Genomic DNA, 6,828 nt, shown 5'->3' with positions numbered 1-6,828 from the left:
GGGAGTTTAGCAACAGCTGGAGGCACCCTGTTTAGGAATCACTGGCGTAGAATACCCCTATGTCCACCCCTATGCAATAAGTAATTTAGTCCTCAAATGCACATGGCGCTCTCACTTTGGAGCCCTTTCGTATTTCAAGGAAACAGTTTAGGGCCACATATGGGGTATCTCCATACTCGGGAGAAATTGCACTACAAATTTTGGGGGCTTTTTCTCTTTTTACCCCTTATGAAAAGGAAAAGTTAGTGTAAAAAATGTTTTTTAAAAATTTACACTAACATGCTGGTGTTGCCCCATACTCTTCATTTTCACAAGAGGTAAAAGGAAAAGACCCCCAAAATTTGTAACGCAATCTCTTCGAGTACGGAAATACCCCATATGTGGGCGTAAAATGTTCTGCGGGTGCACAACAAGGCTCAGGAGTGAGAGCGCACCATGTACATTTGAGGCCTAAATTGGTGATTTGCACAGGGGTGGCTGATTTTACAGCGGTTCTGACATAAACGCAAAAAAAAATAAAATACCCACATGTGACCCGATTTTGAAAAACTACACCCCTCATGGAACGTGACAAGGGGTATAGTGAGCCTTAACACCCCACAGGTGTTTGACAAATTTTCGTTAAAGTTGAATGGGAACAAAAAAAAATAAAATTAAACAAATGCTGGGGTTACCCAAAATTTTTCATTTTCTCAAGGGAAGTTAGGGGGGAAAAAGCCCCCCAAAATTTGCAACCCTTTTTCTTCTGAGTAAGAATATACCCCATTTGTGGATGTAAAGTGCTCTGCGAGCGAACTACAATGCTCAGAAGAGAAGGAGCAACATTGGGATTTTGGAGAGCGAATTTGTAAACACACGTGGCCTTCAATTTCGGACAAAGCCCCCATAGTGCCAGAACAATGGACCCCACCCACATGTGACCCCATTTTGGAAACTACATCCCTCATGTAATGTAATAATCGGTACAGTGAGCATTTACGCCCCACAGGTGTCTGACAGATTTTTGGAACAGTGGTCTGTGAAAATGAAAAATTAAATTTTTCATTTGATCAGCCCACTGTTCCAAAGATCTGTCAAATGCCAGTGGAATGTAAATGCTCACTGTACCCCTTAAGTTCTTTGAGGGGTGTAGTTTCCAAAATGGGGTCACATGTGGGGGGGGGGATCCACTGTTCTGGCACCACGGGGGGCTTTGTAAATGCACAAGGCCCCTGACTTGTATTCCAATCAAATTCTCTCTCCTAAAGCTCAATGGCGCTCCTTCTCTTCTGAGCATTGTAGTGCACCAGCAGAGCACTTGATGTCCACACATGGGGTATTTCCATACTCAGAAGAGATGAGGTTGCAAATTTTGGGGGACGTTTTCTCCTATTACCCCTTGTAAAAAATTTTACATTTTGGTAAATATCAGCATCTTAGTCAAATTCATTTACACATCCAACTTTAATGAAAAGTCGTCAAACCCCTGTGGGGTGTTAAGGCTCACTGTACCCCTTGTTACGTTCCCTGAGGGGTGAAGTTTCCAAAATAGTATGCTTTGTGTTTTTTTTTTTTTGCTTTTCTGGCACCATAGCGGCTTCCTAAATGTGACATGCCCCCCAAAAACCATTTCAGAAAAACTCATGCTCCAAAATCCCACTGTCGCTCCTTCCCTTCTGAGCCCTCTACTGCACCCACGGAGCACTTTACATACACATGTAAGGTATTTCCTTACTCAAGATAAATTGGGTTACAAATTTTAGGGTGATGTCTCTCTTTTTACCCCTTGTAAAAATTCAAAAACTGGGTCTACAAGAACATGCGAGTGTAAAAAATGAAGATTTAGAATTTTATCCATCACTTTGCTGCCATTCCTGTGAAACACCTAAAGGGTTAACACTTACTGAACATCATTTATGGGGTCATTTATGGGGTATTTCTAATATGAAGGCCCTTCAAATCCACTTCAAAACTGAACTGGTCCCTGAAAGATTCGGATTTTGTACATTTTGTGAAAAATTGGAAAATTCCTGCTGAACTCTGACGCCCTCTGGTGTCTTCCAAAAGTAAAAACATGTCAACTTTATGATGCAAACATAATATATTGTATATAATATAATAATATAAAGATATCTCCTGTATGATGCCAACATAAAGTAGACATATTGTATATGTGAATCAATATATAATTTATTTGGGATGTCTATTTTTTTTATAAGCAAAGAGTTTCTAAAGTAAAAAAAATAAAAAAAAAAACATTTTCAAATTTTTCATCAAATTTTGGAATTTGTCACCAAGAAATGATGCAAGTATCGACGAAATGTTACCACCAACATAAAGTAGAATGTGTCCCGAAAAAACAATCTCGGAATCAGAATGAAAAGTAAAAGCATTCCAGAGTTATTAATGCTTAAAGTGACAGTGGTCAGATGTGCAAAAAATGGCCGGGTCCTTAAGGTGAAAATGGGCTGGGTCCTTAAGGAGTTAAAGGGGTATTCCAGGCAAAAACTTGTTTTATATATATCAACTGGCTCTGGAAAGTTAAACAGATTTGTAAATTACTTCTATTAAAAAATCTTAATCCTTCCAATAGTTATTAGCTTCTGAAGTTTTCTCTCTAACTGCTCAATGATGATGTCACATCCCGGGAGCTGTGCATGATGGGAGAATATCCCGATAGGAGCTGGACAGCTCCCGGGACGTGAGTCATCAGAAAGCAGTTAGACAGAAAACAGCAACTCGACTTCAGAAGCTAATAACTATTGGAAGGCTTTCCGGAGCCAGTTGATATATAAAAAATTTTTTTTTCCTGGAATACCCCTTTAAGAGACATTTATCAAGGCTTGTACAGCACATAATTGTCGCATAGCATCTTACACCACAAACCTACACCAGCCCAGACCTGGCTTACAAAACTGGCTGTAGACAGAGGTTCCAAAAAAGTTGCAGAGAAGGGGGTCATTCATAGTAGTGTTCTGAAGAAAAATAAAAATAAAGTACACTAAGCCCATATTTATCACAAGCCCTCCACATCACTGAACCTACACTGACTTTGATAAATGTCCCTCATTGAGTTTGTCTGTACTCCCTGCTTTTTGTATGGGCTTCCTATAGAGCCTAGGTCTCCAAATGAACCTTCATGTGTTGCAAATCTACAACTCCCAGCCTGCCTGAACTAAAAAAAAACAAATGTCCCGGTATCTTCAACATCATCTTCTGAGGAGGAAGGCAATAAGGATTTTCTTTTATAATTCTACAATCTTCATCCATTGGCACTGGAGACGATAGTCTGTACCTTGAGGCTGGAAGAGGAGGTCACATGGAGCAATTATGGTGTAGAACAGTGTTTCCCAACCAGGCTGCCTCCAGGTGTTGCAAAACTACAACTCCCAGTATGCCTGGACAGCCGAAGGCTGTCCAGGCATGCTGGGAGTTGTAGTTTTGCAACACCTGGAGGCACCCTGGTTGGGAAACACTGGTGTAGAGCATGCCACTGCCAGACAGGATCCTGACAGTCCCATGGATGTCGACGTGAAAGACACAGGTAGGTTAGGGAATATACCTAGTCCTGCTCACAGGACAGGGAAAAAAAACCTCAAGGGGTTGGTGTTATTTGGGGGTGTTATTTGGGGGCCTTATATCCTCTTGGGGAGACTCTTGTCTTATGTTGATTGGTTAATCATTAAAATTATTCCTATGTCCTGCAAGTTAACAGAGATAAAGTTTACCCCATCGTTGTGCTGCTGACAGAACACTGGGGAAACTGCAACAGGACTCAGAAGGGGAAGGATCTCATTTTTAGTGCAGCTTGTTTATTTAAAAAAAAATCCTTTATTGTTGTGCTGTCACGTGCTGCCAGCCATTAAATGTTTTCCTTCAGTGAACAGAGCTGTTTGAGGGCTAGTTTTTTGCCCGATGAGCTACAGGTCATTAGAGAGAAGTATATCATATGTGTGTAGACAGACAAATATATTTACTGGAATAAAATTCAGACAAATACAACTGATCTCAGAATCCAAATTTAATGATAATTATTTTTAAGTTGCAATAATTCGTCATCTACAAATAAAGGTGGATGTGACAGGATGCAGATGTGAGCGGCCCTGAAATCACACACGGATCTGTGATACAATTCTATTCAAGAGTTCGTTCACACGAGCGGTTTTTCGCAGCATATTTCGCTACGGATCCGCTGGTGAAGGCCCCGCTCTATGCTGTCTTTACATGTGCCTGCTCATAGCACACTGACACTAGACACACTGCGAGTCGCCGTATACTCGCACATCGCGGGAGCTCTCTGCCTACCTCAGAGCAGGGAGAGTGGCCGCGATGTGCGAGTACGCCGCGCACATCTCTGCAGTGTGTCCGCTCGTCGCGGTGTATTGCCGCTACCAGCAGGTACATGTAAAGACAGCATAGAGCGGGGCCTTCACCAGCGGATCCGTAGCGTAAAATATGCTGTACATCCGCTCGTGTGAACGTACCCTAAAAGTGATAATAGAAACGACAATCAGCATCAAATCTTCACCAACATGTCTGATAGCAGTCTAGGTTACATGGACTAGCTGTGCAACAGACTGGTTAGGCCCAGTTCACACCAGCCCCTTATTGGGTCCTTAAAAGGGGTACTCTGGTGGAAAAAAAAATTTTTAATCAACTGGTGCCAGAAAGTTAACAGCAGACATGTAAATGATTTCTATTTAAAAATCTTAATCCTTCCAGTACTTATCAGTTGCTGTATACTACAGCGGAAGTTCTTTTCTTTTGAAAAAATAAAATTCAGTCTGACCACAGTGCTCTCTGCTGACACGTCTGTCCATGTCAGGAACCGTCCAGAGCAGGATAGGTTTGCTTTGGGGAATTATTCCTGCTCTGAACAGTTCTTGACATGGACAGAGGTGTCAGCAGAGAGCACTGTGGTCAGACAGAAAAGAGATTAAAAAAGAAAAGAACTTCCTCTGTAGTATACAGCAGGTGATAAGTACTGGAAGGATTAAGATTTTTAAATAAAAAGTAATTTACAAATTGGTTTCACTTTCTGGCACCAGTTGATTAAAAAAAATAATAATACATATGTATTTTTTTTTTTTATTCCTATAGGGCTCAGACAGACTGCCCTGTTCTTGCAGTGATAAGTAGCCATCACACAATTATCACCTACCCTATGATTTGAAGGGAACCTGTCATTGCTCCCATAGGTTGGTCACCTGTAGCTTCCCCGCACCCCACTAGTCTTGATAACTTTGTACCCAAACAAGAGGAGATCTATCAATCAAGGTTTCGGGGGGGTAAAGCCTCCAGGGACCATCCAGTGACTTGTGTTTTAAAGGGGTTATCCAGGAAAAAAAATTTTTTTATATATATCAACTGGCTCCAGAAAGTTAAACAGATTTGTAAATTACTTCTATTAAAAAATCTTAATCCTTTCAGTACTTATGAGCTTCTGAAGTTTAGGTTGTTCTTTTCTTTCTAAGTAATCTCTGATGACACGTGTCTCGGGAACCGCCCAGTTTAGAAGACGTTTGCTATGGGGATTTGCTTCTAAACTGGGCGTTTCCCGAGACACGTGTCATCAGAGAGCACATAGACAGAAAAGAACATAAGTACTGAAAGGATTAAGATTTTTTTAATAGAAGTAATTTACAAATCTGTTTAACTTTCTGGAATCAGTTGATATATAAAAAAAAAGTTTTTCCCTGTATGAAAGAGATGACATGTTCCCTTAGTTTAGAACCTATATAGTTAAAAACAAAACTGGACTCAATAGGGGGCAGTCACTTTAAACTGTTAGTGTGAACAGTGTCTTAATGGCGTTTCTTGCTGTTGCAGTATTTCAGTACAGCAATCAGAAGTGCATTGTATAAAATTGTACAATATTTTTGACATTGAATTGGGGAAAAATAAACAAAAAATTAAAAAGTGCATATATAACCCCCTATATGCAATACTGTACATATGCCATAGAACCAGCTCTAGGAGCGCACACTAATGCAACCAAACCCACAATATCAAACACTTTTTAAAAAAAATTTTTTACCTTCAATAGCAGTGTCTTTCAACCTGCGGACCTCCAGATGTTGCAAAACTACAACTCCCAGCATGCCCGGACAGCCAACGGCTGTCCGGGCATGCTGGGAGTTGTAGTTTTGCAACATCTGGAGGTCCGCAGGTTGAAGACCACTGTTCTATAGTGATTCAGTTCACTTCTATTTGCTCTTGTGTGAACAGGCTCAATACTACAGAGTAGCTGGTAAAATGTCACTTTCTTTTTTAAAAAGCCCCTTAAAACAGGTAAATCTATGGTCTACATAAGCCAGCAAAAGGCTCAAAAATAAAATAAAAAAGGCACAACCAAAAAGTGCTAGAATACAGATTAAAACAAGGCCGATTCTCACTGTCTGAATAACAAACCCAAAGAAAGGGCCAAATCAAAGTAAAAAGGCACAAAACGAAACCTCATAAAAAAGAAAATAAATCTGTATATGTTTAAAGGCAAAAGATTATAAACCCAACCTGCAGGGGAGTAAAGCAATACAGTGATTGTTCTCAAATTAACTAGAGATGAGCGAATTTACAGTAAATTCGATTCGTCACGAACTTCTCGGCTCGGCAGTTGATGACTTATCCTGCATAAATTAGTTCAGCTTTCAGGTGCTCCGGTGGGCTGGAAAAGGTGGATACAGTCTCCTAGGACTGTATCCACCTTTTCCAGCCCACGGGAGCACCGGAAAGCTGAACTAATTTATGCAGGATAAGACATCAACTGCCGAGCCGAGAAGTTCGTGACGAATCAAATTTACTGTAAATTCGCTCATCTCTAGAATTAACAAAAAAAAACTAAAATAGAAA

General features: G+C 40.5%; 1 long non-coding RNA gene across 1 annotated transcript; it reads right to left on the bottom strand.

Annotated features, from left to right (window-relative positions):
* Nucleotides 1-3,982: 3,982 nt before the first annotated feature.
* On the bottom strand, nt 3,983-6,594 carry LOC130285090 (uncharacterized). Its single transcript, XR_008847245.1, has 2 exons — nt 6,158-6,594; nt 3,983-6,047 (listed from the first exon to the last, which is right to left on the bottom strand). It is a non-coding gene; the product is annotated as an uncharacterized LOC130285090 (long non-coding RNA).
* Between the last annotated feature and the right edge of the window lie 234 nt (nt 6,595-6,828).

The sequence above is a fragment of the Hyla sarda genome, chromosome 8 (genome assembly GCF_029499605.1).
Source record: "Hyla sarda isolate aHylSar1 chromosome 8, aHylSar1.hap1, whole genome shotgun sequence".
In the NCBI taxonomy this organism is placed as follows: Eukaryota; Metazoa; Chordata; class Amphibia; order Anura; family Hylidae; genus Hyla; species Hyla sarda.
This window is presented reverse-complemented; position numbering and strand designations above follow the sequence as displayed.